At 44.5% G+C, this 14,581-nt stretch overlaps 1 protein-coding gene across 3 annotated transcripts in view; it reads right to left on the bottom strand.

The window, feature by feature from the left end:
• Positions 1-14,581, bottom strand: part of CBLC (Cbl proto-oncogene C) — a 699,319-nt gene that overhangs the window by 644,336 nt on the left and 40,402 nt on the right. The gene's annotated exons all lie outside the window — the stretch shown is intronic.

Here is a 14,581-nt window from a genome sequence, read left to right as displayed (position 1 = left end):
AATGAATTCAGTGTGATCTATACAATTTGAAGAACACTATGATTCCAGCCTGCTCATAATTCTGAGGAAATGGAAAGTTGGTGGGGTGCTAGGTTGTGAAACAAAATGTTTGACTCTTGAGGCGTCAGATTTTTAATTTCAGCTCAGGCACAAATCATAAAAAATGATAGCTCCTCCCAGGAAGGGCGTGCCGAAATAAGATTAGTATTTTCCAACTCGCCATAACATATAGAACTCCAAAATATAGATGTGCCTGTATTTATCTAAATAATTAAGGTAGCTGCCATGTTGTGAGATTTTAAGAACACTGAAAAGGTAAACCCATTTGTCTTTTCGTGACAATGAATCTTTCTCCTCCATGAATCTTTCTCCTCCCTCAGCCTCCATCATCCACACCTCCCAACTCCATGTCAAATCAGCAGGCAGTGGGGGTATATGGTGGGAGGGAGAAGGAGAGACCTAGCCAATCCGTATTGTGGGAATTATCTGAGTGTCATCTGCACTATAAGAGATCAATTTTCAATCTGACAGGGACTTTACCTGGAGATTGTCCACTCTATTCCTGGAGGTAGTCTACTTCTGGAATCTTGCAGAGAGGCAAGGAGAGCTACCAAGGCCATCAGGGTAAACCGTGCCAGGAGGAAAATTGTTTACCTGGAAAGGCCTGGAGCCTTGCATGGGAGACAGACTGGGAAATCTAGAAGCTATCTGGGCCTGCCATAGGAGGAGCCAGAGGAGGACTGGGTGCTGGGGACTATCCTTGACTGAGGTTTTTGACCAGATCTGTGCTGTCCTCAGAGCCCTGCTACTTCCCTGGATGCCCCATAACCGAGGTCTCACATGTAAGTAGATCAAAATGCCAACAAATGTGTGGTGAGAATCTGACAGCCTTGGGATCCATCTCACATAGTAGGCAGTGGGGTGGAACTGGGTAGACCCTTGGCACATGTTATTAAATATAACTCAAATTCATTTCCCCATAGAAAACCAACCTATCCATTTAAATTGAATTTTGTTGGGAACTTCCTGCCTTAATACATTCCATTAAATTGTGGGGGAGGTGGTGAAACTGTGTAGACCCTTAGCATATATAATTAAAGTTACATCAATTAATTCGCATATAGTTAAATCACGGCATGAGTGTTGTTAGAGTTTGAAACGAACAATGTTCATGCCCAGTGTGTTAGAGCCGGTATAGACAATAAGTACTTGGGTGGCTATTTTTCTGAAACCGCTGACTTCTGTACAGAAGGGGGTGTTCCTCAATCCCAAAAATAAGTAATCCTAACACTATTCCTTTCAAGTGAATGTAGAGTGTGTTAAAACAAATGCTCCCATTCATTTGAAACAAGAATCCCAAAGCATTACATTTCCCTTGGATAAGTTGTGTAAAATGAAATTTCCCATTCAGCCTCAAACCAGAATCTCCAAAACCTTGCTTTTACTTTATTGTGTCTTAAAAAACGATCTTTCTTCAGAGAGTTCATTCCCAACCTTGCCTTTCAAATAAAGTCAAAACGATTTTCCCATTGCACTCCCACTACCTGTACCTTGCCTTCACAACAAAGGAGTCATATCCGCTTGATGCCTAGAGGGTGGGGGTTGCTGGGAGAAGAGAGCATGGTAGCAAACTAAGCAATCACTGTGTTTTACATGTCTCTATGGGTTCAATTGCAAGAAATCTGACGTAAAGTGATGACTGCCCACCTCACCTGTGTGCTGTAGTATATGAAAGTCCATAAGAGATAAAATTCAGTCAATTGGTGCAAGCAATTTTAAATTGTGACATTGTGTAGTGCTACGGCATTGGTGGTTGATGTTTTGGTGACTGTTCTATTATTCTTTGTAAAAACTTAAACAAATATCTATTTTTACCATACACCGGCCTGGCTCCGAGCTTATTGGTGGTATTATATAGGTTGGAGTCGGCAATAAAGTTGAATCTGCAAAGCATTTCGTTGTTCGCCACCTGGCCTGCGGGGAAAGTAACTCCCGGAGTTGAGAGTGACCGCCCAATAAATCGTGACACAACGCTTCACTTTGATGTGTCATAGTTAAGGTATATAGGACCTAGATGAATGAAAGAACTTGACATTTGCATCAAATGGAAGAGCCTGAAGATGAGAGAGTCCTCATCCATCATTTGGAGCCAGACAAAAGGGATATTATTTTTGAATTTCAAGCTGATCACAGAGACCCGTTTGGAACCCTTATACCCAATTGGAACATGTTCGTTATTCCCAATAACAAAACAGGCGTATGAGAGCTACTTGTTCACTCCACAATTCAAAAGCCTGGTGAGAAAATGAACAATTCTGTGACACCACCGAAAATCTGCAAAGATGGCTGATGTTGACAGCTGCTTCAATGAAAAGGTGCTCAAATTGCAAGCAATAACTAGTTGTGAGTCATCCTCATTCCGATATAAATTGGTCCAGAAGCCCTGCACCCTTGATGAGATTCTGGACTTGCCAGATCAGGACTTACCACTGACATGCAAGCCATCCTCATTGACAAAGCAAACAGAGTGAAGGATTTAGCTTTGACCAAAACTGTGGGTAAAAAGTGTTACAGATGGGGACACGTGTACCCTCCTTACAATGAATGTTCGTTAGTAGATCACACCACAAATGTGGTTGTGCAAATCATTTCAAAGCAGTGATAAGATCTGGTAAGGAAGACCAGCACTTCATGCTTGCTCGAGTCAAGGGCCAGTTCAAGGACTGTCATTCCAGAACGAGATTGGTAAAAACAGAAAGATAATCCACAATTTGGATGTTACAAGGGGTGCAAGCAGTATGAAAAGTCACCGTCCACTCACTGTCCCATGATGGATATGTTTAGACCATTAACAAACATGAATGTACTTGCAACTCACACGTCGCAATATCAACTTCATGAACGACACCCGGGCAACTGTCAACATGATGATGAAGAACAAAAAAACACGATATAACTTCCATGTGACACTGGGAAGTAGACTGATCTATCCTTTGGGTCGGACAAGCCTCTGCCTTGTAAAGGACGTTTTCGTGCAAGTACCAAACAAAGCAAATCAAGAACATTTGAATTTGACATCATCAGCAGTCAACCTTATAGTGAATGTACCCCGAGTTTCAAGTTAGCTTTTCAACTGAGAATCATTCATGTACTTAACCGGTCACTGATATCTTTGCTCAGTGCTGACTGCAACGTGCCATAAACATTGAAGTCCTATCTCTGTTCACATCAATGTAGCAATCCAACAGGTCAGGTCAAACACCAGTACAAATTAAATCCTTTTAACATACAGAAACAAGCGGAGGAAGAAAGTCAAGCACTCCTCAACCAGGATCTCAGAGCTGTTTAGTGGCCGCACTCCAGGGTATACCAATCAAAAAAGCACTTGGCATATAAAGTCCTTACATGCACATTGATTTTGAAAGAGAAGCACAGAGCCTGAATATAGACAACCTGATTCACCTACTCAACGGGGCGATCGTAGTCTCCAAGTTGGGCCTTAGTACCATGAGCTGGAACTAGAAGAAGCCTCCAGGTACATTGCACATTCTTACGCTCACAATCATCTATTTCCCTACAAAAGTCTCCCTGGTGGGCGAGCCTCTGCTGCAGAGGTCTCTCGGCAGCATAATAAGGAACATACCCAACTTTGAATTACAGCCAGGACAAACTGGTCTTTGGTTCGTCAGAATCGGAGCACAAAAACATGCTGATGAAAGTGCGTACAGATTTGGAAGGTGGAGACCTTACACACAATGCAGAGACATGCACATTGAAGTGGTCACAAGTCTGCCAGGGAAGACACACAGAGCTGGAGAGGAATTAGCCCTAAATCCAGAAAGAAAAGGGGTTGCAATTATGAGATTCCCAACAAGTAAGGCAAGGCAATAGTGTAACTTGAAACTTGTATTAACATAATAGCATTCAGGGAGCAAAGTGACTTCTGGGTTAATCGCTTTTTAAGGCCAATAAAGCAAGTAATTCTGACCAGCTTGAGCCCACGTATCCTATCTAACGTCACTCCCTAAACGTCTCAAAACCTATTCACGAATAGCGCACCTGTGTTCGCCCATGTTGGTTCCAAGTTGTTGTGTTCTCTCCTTGTCCAATACATAAGTTTCATAGAAGAACCGTGGACTCCAACAGCAGATATCCAGTGGGATACGGGAGTGGGGATCAGTACTGGCGGGCGATCAACACCTGACCTGACATAGGCTGAGAGATCTATAGCAATACGGAAAGCCTTGTATGAGCAAAGTGATCCCACGACACGCCATTATACATCATCAAGCCCTGGGTGTTCAGTCAGGAGCAGTCTGAGTTCTGGGACATGTTGGCTTCCTTTTCCCGTACATTTGGAAACACAATCCCTAAAAACAAAGCGCTATTGGCTAAAAGGCTTAGATGGGTCATTTGGCAGCTGTTTTCCTACCTCTAACTGATGACCAAGAAAGCTGGATAGATATTCTCTCACAACCTGTCAGACATAAGTGGTTACTCCGGTCTTGCGTGTTTCTCTGCATTCTTGTACCCGTACGTTATGTTTTTTTTTTCCATTGCACATTGAGAAGTGTAGGTTCCGGGTTGCAAAGAAAAAAGAAACATTGGACTGCAATTGGCTGCACACAGGGGACACTGGAGAACCTGGACACCGTGTAGTATTCGTTAGTAAGGCAGAGCGCCGCTCCACGTGCAGCAATGTGATAGGCCAAGAGATCAAACTGTGCGCCGTGTCATTCCGGATTGGTGCACCCTGCGTGCTTCTCTGCATTCTTAAACTTCTTGTGTTTCTATTCCATTAACCACGTGGGGCTGCAAGGGGCAGACTGCAAGAACAGAAGCCATGGCAGGAGGTGCTTCTCACAGTGCACCTTGGACAACCTGCTAAGTCTGTAAACTCTCCTGTGGGCGATATAGCCAGAAAGGTTACTAATAGGATCGGTTCTGCAAAAGAATTACCTTCTCTTTGTTAAGATTTAAACGTAGTTAGTTCATATTTTATATCATTAACTCCAGGCTCTCGTAGGAGTGGGCTTTGAAAATCTGTGTTGACAACCGGAACGTTAGCACTTCGGGAACGTTTAGCATTTTTTACCTAAAAAAAAGTTACTAAAGATAAATGTTCCATTAATAGAAGTCCGTTTGGCAGACAACGACTGGCATACAAAGCTGCTAATTGCATCAGAACCAAAACAGATAGAAACCAATGTAACTCAGAGGAGAGCAACAGGCTCTGATCAGGGACGTCATTTCACTAAAATGCCAGGGGTAGCGGAAGTGACATCACACGACCCTTGACCTCTGATGACATCACAGGAAGTGGTGATGTCATTTGACTCCACCCTGAAGTTATATCGCAGGAAGCGATGGAACAGGACCTTTCTCCCCTTGACAAACCAGGAAGTGGAATCACATAGCATTGTTTCTAAGTACACTACGAAAAATATGGCTATGATATCACTATAATGTGATGTACATTTCATACAAGAATGGATCACCATATATATGGTTAGGATGAGTGTGTATAGAGCCATATTACCAAATTACTGTGAATGCAAGCAGACACCCATGGCCAAATGATAATGATGTGTTATTATATAGCACTTACGCTTAAGCACTTTATATAGAAAAAATACAACCAATATCACCCAACCTGTGTTGGTACTAATTTATCGACCTCAGAAGGATGAAAGGCTGAGTTGAGGTGCTAAGGAACAGACTTAATCAGTGACTCACCGCTTCAGTGTGACTGAAATAAACCTTTAATGAGTCTATCAATTATTGCATAGAATTCCGCAAAGACACCTTATTTGGTATTCCGATTCTTTCCTATTTAGGGTCAGTGCTGAAAGTGTTAGACGTGTGGGGTCCCTGTTTTTTTTAGTTTTTTTTAAAGAGACCTGAACAATAAAGTCAGACACTCCAGAAGTAAAGAGCCACATGGTGCTGGCCACAGCCCAGGAGCTTGCATTTAAAAAAAAAAAGACCTTTTTTTCCCCTTTATTTTAGGGGTAGCAAGGGATACCACAGGGGTAGGAAGGGAGACGTCAGAGGTTGCAGTTGCGACCTCTGGCGACCCCTAAATGACGTCCCTGCCTATGATCAGGCTCCTGCGGACACTGTCATGCAGCTAATGTAACTCAGAGGAGAGCAACAGGCTCCGATCGGTTTTCCCGCGGACACCGTCATGACAGCTAATGTAACTCAGAGGAGAGCAACAGGCTCTGATCAGGTTTCCCGCGGACACCGTCATGGCAGCTAATGTAACTCAGAGGAGAGCAACAGGCTCTGATCAAGCTCCCGCAGACACTGTTATGGCAGCTAATGTAACTCAGAGGAGAGCAACAGGCTCTGATCGGGTTTCCGCGGACACTTTCAGCTAATGTATCTCAGAGGAGAGCAACAGGCTCTGATCGGTTTCCCGCGGACACAGTCATGGCAGCTAATGTAACTCAGAGGAGAGCAACAGGCTCTGATCTGTTTTCCGCGGACACTTTCAGCTAATGTAACTCAGAGGAGAGCAACAGGCTCTGATCAAGTTCCCGCGGACAATGTCATGGCAGTTTTGCAGATGAGCTATCGCACACAGCCAGACTCCCCCAGAACCTGCCACTAGCCTAAAGTGAACCCCCAGGCCAGACACAGCCATGTTATGCCTGCTGCAGCCTTATATGGCCAGATGATGCATTCATATGCCAAGATCAACACAATTGAACATCTTTGCTCCTACTCTTCCTCCTGTATCGTTACCTTTCCCTTTGCCTCCCACCACTCTTCCACTCTTGGCCACCTAATTCAACGTGTTATGCAAGTAGCACGAAATAAAGCCTTTGCATACATCATATCAAATGTGAACTCACGATTGTACCTGCAAAAGCACAATCCTATGAATACAGGGACAGCCTAATGCATAGCCCCTCTATGCCCAGGTGCAGCCATCATAGCCATCTGTGCCCAGTAACATGCCTAGGAACACTTGTGTACAGGCGCATTATAAAATGACTCATCATATCATAGCATAACTATCATATGCCAGGAACGGCATTGCCTCACTTGGTACTGCGCCCATATGGCAGTTGGCACAACCAAGGCCATCATATGACGGGTACAGCTTCATATGCTCAATAGCCTTGCATGCACAGGCGCTGCTTTGCTTCTCAATTTCTAACTATCACATGACCGCTGCATCCTAAGATGAGACGGCATACACTTTATATGCAAAGTGTAGTCTCCGATGCCAAGTACCTGTACTGATATTTGATACCACATTTAACCTCGTTTCACCCATGGGAAGCCCGGCTACAGCCATTGTAGGCTATGCACAGCCTTACATACCAGACCACGAGAACATGGCTCATTTTGCAGTCCTCAAAACATGTGCACTCAGCATGTAACATTCTTTCCTTGCTCTCAGGATCACATTTAAGACCCTTAGCATAATGCACAAAGGCTGAAGATGGAAAGATCTGGCATTTGCAGAACCGCTCTCCCGACAACCATCCAGCCAAGAATGATCATTCATTCCACTGTCATGTGCCAGAGAACACATGTGGAAATCTTCTGTGAGCTCGACCTATGCAGTGTGTGGAACCCACATCAGGGATACAGCAAAAAATAGCTTCTTCTCAGGGACCTTCAAGAGACTGAGTTTTTCACTTTGGTCTTTGATTAAGGATCGGTCTCCATGGTGGGTGATCTATCACCATGGATAAGGGATGCCTTCTCGTATCATTTGTGGCTACAACTGTTCTCATTAATTGTTCATAGATTTAACCTCTGTACCTTTGCATTCCCAGAGCTGACCAAAGGTTGATGTGCAGGCAGATTACAAAAACTATGTATCGATGAACATACAGAATGACAGTCTTTGTATACAAAGTACAGCCTCAGAACCCAGAGTACAGCCTCAAACGCAGGAGGTACAAATATTTAGTGGCACATGCAGCCACAAGACAATAGTTGAGGTATACAATGCTCAGGTGTGTTCATAGCATGCCACAAAGCCTCATAAGCACCTTCAAATCCTCCACATGCCGCCTATAGCATCATAAGAGGATACAAAGACATCAACCGCAAGGTGCAACCTCAGAGACCAAGGCACACAGCCACCAAATGCCATCAGCAGCCTTATATGCTAAATACCACCTCATATAATAAGGTATACACTCTGTTTCCAGCTAAAGACTCCTATTTACAGGTGTAGCCATCACATGAAAAATACACCTATATATATTCAAAAACATAGCAAGCATATGTTGAGTACAGGCCGACATGACAAACTCCCGCCTGCACGGCCATGTACAGCTTTGCACAGCCTAGTTTCTATTGTGGCATGTGGGTGGACCTCATATGCAGAAGAACAGACACATATTCATAATACAACCACCATTTGCCCACCTCTAACCATCATGTGTCTAGTGCCACATGATTATTAATTATAGCCACTGTATGTCCACATAAACCCTCTCATACTCACTTACTACCATTGTTGCCCCATATAGGTAGTTACTGGCATCATCTGCTAGGTAGAGCCATCATACACCAATGTAATGGCATGATATTCCCGGGTTCAGCCATTATATGCAAGAATATTCCTCACATCCCCATATATATGCCATATACCACTGGAAGCCGCAAATACCCAGGTCCTGATATCATATGCTAAGTGTAGCTTCCTGTACCAGGCTAGATCCTTCACAACATGGGTACAGATTCTTCTGATTCGGTACACACTTGAATCCCTGGGCACAGCTTTGCATATCAAGATACAACCTAGTATGACCAAACAGAGATGCGTAAACCCACGTAGAGCCTCATACACATAAGTAGGGCTAGCACGCACTTAGTTCAGCTATCACACTGTAATGGACACTTTCACACAATGTTCTGATCATTCCAGACTGCACTCGCAAGTTTCCTGTTATTTTTGCATACCATGGTCCATCATCATATGACAAAGCATGGTGTGCACATGAATCTGTGGTCTTGTAAAAATGGCATTCATATGAAAGTGTATCATGTCTACTGAATTCATCTGAAGGTTTTGGACAGTTTGTTGGGACTGGCCATTTGTCAAGTCGCCATTCATTGCAATGTATCATTGACATTTCTACCAAATATTCATCCAATGTAACTGTGATCACATGTAATTTGTGTGTGCATGTGGTGTGAATGCAAAGTATTGCAGAGCCCTCAACTGTAGTCAGTTGCTCTTGGGAGTGAAAGTTTCACTTTTAATTACCACCTCTCCACATTAGTGCTGCACCCCATAGAATATGGCTGAGGTCCATGGAAAATTTGGTTCAGTTCTCACATGTTCATTGGCATAGCATTTCACAATGTGCATGAACACTCAACATATTTTGGATACTATGCCACTATGCTACGCATCTCTGCTAATAAACTGAACAGTCACATGTAGTTATGGATTATATGCCTGAATGCAAGCAGCATTCCATTTATGCTCAAACTACGGTCTGCTAAACAGGCACACATTGCACAGTGCTTCAATGGCAGTGAGGCACTATACAAATATCAAGTAACATAGCATGTCAACCTCAATCAAATGTTTGGCAAAATGAATAAATTCATGCTTTGCAACGACTTACTATATGTTTACGTGGTTTGTAATAGACCTCGTGTTGCATATACCTCAATTACTGAATTTAATGATTTCATGAATTTGGCAAAGTCCATCTTTGAATGGCATAGAACACATTCCAGTTGTGAGAGCGCCATTTGATATATTGTTACACATTTTTCATAGACTTAGTGGATACGGAGTAGAATGTCTAGTATCCCCAAGCAGCAGTCACAACAATCAGAGGTTTCAACAGCACAAGCTTACATTTATCCTAAGCGCAAGATCTTTGAGGTTCTGACAATATTTGAATCTAACATAACATACGCCAATGACAGACATCATTTTGCAGTGATGGCATGTGCTAGGCACAGCCTCACATTCCTAGGTTATACTTTCAAACGCCAGACATACCCTCATAAGCCTAGGTACTTCCATCATATAAAAGAGGATTCCTCAGATAGCCAGTTAAACAATCGGTCAAGTACCGTATCCATGCCTTCCACCGAATCCATGTCAACCTAATGTGAAACCTTTGGAGAAAAAAAATTCTTCGAATTTGGTTGGGTAAGTGGGTACATTGTAAAACATGGATCGCGTGGAGTAAGGGGGTAGGATAAGGCAGTGACCCCCCCACCCCCGCTTTCCCCTAACTTATAAGATAAGTTAGGGGGAGGCACGAGCCTCCCCACCGCCCGCATAATTAAAACAAATTTGAACACATTTTATTTTCAAAGATTTCTGAAAGTATGATGGCTCTACTATGGAGGAGCCTGGAAATATTAGCATGTACCCACAGTCTGATGGTGTTCCGGGTCATATGGTGGCAGTAAATCACCGAACTATGCTACAGGTGGCCCGTGGTTTCAACACACGTGCATGCGAGGCTGTACTTGACAGTGAAAAACTGCCATCACATGACCAGGAACACCATCAGACTGTGGGTACATGCTAATAGTCCCAGGCACCTCCATAGTAGAGCCATCATAGTTTCAGGTAAAAAGCTATGCACCGGATGCAGACACATACACCTAGGTACAGACTGATGTGCCCAGAGGCATCGTGCTAGGGATCATACGCCAGATGCAACTATCCTATGCCAGTTTCAGCCATCAAGCGCCTGGGATAATTAATGCACTGAGTTTAGGATTCGCCACTATGAAGGTAGCGCCTGCAGTATACATGCCAATGATATCACATTGCATCTCTTGTACTGAAAGCCGTGCTCGGATCTGGACTCAGCTATACTCCTTAGATGGGCTCTAATGACCGTGAAATATCTGCCCCTAGTTATTGTTATTCTAGGCAGGCTCAGATGGTATGTTTCTAATCCAAACCGTGTAATAGTGGCTTGAACATTAAAAGCTTGTGTCATTTGTTGGCTCCGCGTGGATAGTAATTTTCTTATCCAACGTTTAAGAGCACTATCAGAAAGCAAATAAATCGTCATTCGTGTAGCTGCTGCATTTCCCTTGGAGTGCTCTCCACCGAGGATGTGAACAAAGAGTTCTTCTTCGGTGTTCCTTCCTTTATGCGTAACACTATGCTTCCAAGCATTTTGGCATTACGGAGTATCACATGGTTAGTAAAAGCTCACATGCCCCAAATTCAGCTTCTTATGCTGGGCCATGAAATGCCCGATACAGTCGGCCCAGCTCTGGCGTTCCTATGCAGAGGTGCATCGTGTGTTATTATCTGGAGGTCGTAGGTTTGCACCCAAGCAGCATTGGCTGTGCATTCCATCCTTCTATGGTTAATAACAAAATCGTTTAAAAAAAAAAAAAGTAATCGCTGGGGAACACAAATTGGATACAGAAATGTTAAGTGTAACACATTTTGTATAAAAACCCAATATTAAATTCCAAGGTACACACATTGTATCCCAGATATAGTTACGCATGTCCATATATTGCCATTTTATGGCGTGTGCAACCTCATATGCCAGGTGCTTCCAGGTATTGGCTGATGCATAAGCACACGCTCATGGTCTGAGATACAGCCACCCTATGCAACCAAGAGCCTTGTATGCCTAGGTGCTGCCTCCTTAATCGGTCACCCTTGCCTGCAGAATACTTCGGCAAGCCTGAGCCCATCTCAAGGCTCCTTGCACACCCAGACTATGCATATACATTTACTATACTTCAACTCCAACTCTTCTTTCACTCTCTACTCCCCCTTCAAACCCCCACTAGTCCCTCCTACACCGCCTTCAGATCTTCTCTTTTATATCACACTATTCCCGGTCAATTCTTTGCCACAGTCTAAAGGCTTTGCAATCCGTAGGTGGGACACAATTCCTCTTGACTCAGACAAAGCTGCATGCTTTGAGACTGCTATCCTGTTGAACTGGCACTGTATACACATTTTAAAATACTAATACTTTTCAAAATGTGCCACAGTACAATCCTCACAGAGCGGGCATGGGACTTTTGTTTGGAGGCAGTCCTGGAAAGATCATCCCCGGAAAGCCTGGTGAAGGGGTGTTGGTGGTCATCAAGCCATTTCTAACGGGCATTGCATCACAGCCGGCAACAGTGCAGTGGAACAGAGGAACCCATCTGGGTGGCAAACTTGTCTTCCCATACTTTCAAGGGTCTGCTGCGATCAAGGCTTATCTCTCTAAGATGGACCTCTATGTCTGAGCATAATGGATAGCACAGTGGAGGAGGTTGGCAGAGACAGAGCATGATAGAAAACATTATCCAAGCAATCTGCAATCTTTCCAGCACAGCCTTGGGTCAGGGTTTGGCCTCTACAGTCCCCCATTGATCTAAGGAAATGTTGGGGACACCAATAAGGACTAGGGGTGAATCACAAACTGGCTAGTGTTACCCTGGCACTACAGTGCAGTGGACACAGAGCCAGAACATGATAGTGAGATGTCATGGCACACAGCTTCTTCCCAGAACAGTTACCAAGACCCACAGTGAAGCCGGTTGCACCTGGATCTTGGGAAGACCTTCCAAGCACCATGCCCTAGCAGGCCCAGCAAGCTGCTGTGAAGTCCAGGAAAGGACGGCCCACTGCAAAGCCTGCCATGGTGATTGGCTCCCAACACGGAGACCAAAGATGAAAGAGGCCCCACTTCAACCCAGGAGCCCAGAGGAAGGAACTACTAATTTGGGCCTTTGTCCTGGACCCACCAACAAGCAGGAGGCAAATGCTCCCACCTCTGCATGCACATATATGGCTGGATCCATTACACAACTCCCTGAAATTCAGCTGGCCATGAAGCAGGAGAAGCAGCAGATGATGTAAGTAGTGCAGAGGCAGCTGGCATGTGTGCAGGGAGACCTTTCTCCAAAGTGCATGTTTTACTGGGAAGAAGTGTTGCTTTACATTGAGCCATTTCTGTCTGCTTTACACTGAGCCATGGGTCAGTCCTTGATTGGATTACAGTGCACGGTGGTGGTTCCTCTCGTTAGATAAAATGTCCTCAGAGCAGACATGAGCTCCCATCAGCCAGACTTCTGAGCTTTTCTAAAACGTGTGTTGGGGACATCAACAGCTTCATTTGGCCCATAAGCAAAGCTGGCCAGGAGAAAATGTGTAGGTCAAGCTACGCAAATCAGGACACAGTGTGAATTATTCTGCTTTTTTCATTTGTGCTCTCGTCAATGGAGTGCCAATAAATATGATGGGGGTAAGGGGTGGAAATGAACATTGTTGGTTCCCTGGATTCTTCCAAAAGCAGTGGCAAAAGTTTTTCCCTGTTGCTGTAGACCACACCACAAGGTACTCGGAACAGGGTAACTGAGGCCCAGTCACCTCAAGCAGTGGCTTGTGTGTGTTCCTCTTCAAGGTTGGAGGAGAGTTTTGTGAGGGAGGACACATGATTGGGGCAGAGGCCATGGTCTCCTGAATATGATTGAACACCTCCAAGAGCTTCTCTCTATTGTGGAAAGAAGCCCCAAAGAGGTGCTAAGAGTGTAAGACCTGTGTCAGCTCCTAGGAAGAGGGGCAGGCACTTCCATTTGCTCCACTTCCAGTTCCTCATGATCAGGTCCTGCTGCATGGATGCCACCAAGCATGTCAATCGGGAAGGCCAGCAACATCGGTTAGGTGGTGCAGTGAGATCCAAATCAAAGAGTCACGTCAAATGTCACAAGGCCATGGTCAAACTGTACCACTGGCATGCTGGTGTGGCTTTTTGTAGTACTCAGGAAGATCCGAAGGAGCAGGAGAGAAATGCTCACACCTCTGGGAGAGCTCCAAGAGTGCCTCCACCTGTGTTGTTCTGAAACGCTGGGAGTTAGGCAACATCCAGACAGAGGAGTTGCAAAAAGTGATAGAAAGCCTGGAATGGTGAATGCCCTGGAACACAGGTGATGCTGTACAGCTGTTCTCAGGTCTCTACAGGGCCTCAACATCTGGCCTTTTAGACATTAAGAAGGAAGTAGAGAAGATGTTGAAATTGGGATTCATCAAGTCATGTAGTGATGACTGGCAAGCCCAGTAGCTCTGCTACCAAAACAGGATGCATGTAATCAGTATTAGTTGAACTATTGGGGTCTAACCATGCGCAGAGACACCCGTGCATTCCTGATGCTCCAGATCGATGAGATCCTGGACACTGGGACACCTCAGTAAATCACCACCAGTAGCATACACTTAACACATGGATGCAAGTTCATGGCAGGCAAAATGTTGAGACTGAGCACAGGTCTCGTCAGCTTTCACCTGTCCCATGGGACTGAGTACAATGCCATGATTTCTTGGAAGGAGAATGTTCAGGACACTTTCAAATACCAGATGAATCAAGTGCTGGTCAGGCTGGAGCCATTTACACCAGCATATATGGATGATATTGCCATCTTCTGAAGCAATGTCAGATTGTCATTGTGTGACTCAAAGTCACAGTGATAAATGTGAAAGCATAGAAGTGCACATTTGCCTCGAGTGCTATGGAGTGCCTTGCGCAGAAAGGTTGCAGAGAAGCCACCTGGAGCTGGTTCAAACTAAGGTGGGGGCGTTCCTGCATGGCTGGTGCCAATAACACCA

The sequence above is a fragment of the Ambystoma mexicanum genome, chromosome 1q (assembly GCF_040938575.1).
Source record: "Ambystoma mexicanum isolate Mex_15411 chromosome 1q, UKY_AmexF1_1, whole genome shotgun sequence".
In the NCBI taxonomy this organism is placed as follows: domain Eukaryota; kingdom Metazoa; phylum Chordata; class Amphibia; order Caudata; family Ambystomatidae; genus Ambystoma; species Ambystoma mexicanum.
Note: the sequence above shows the minus strand (reverse complement) of the source record. Positions and strands in the feature narration are given on the sequence as shown.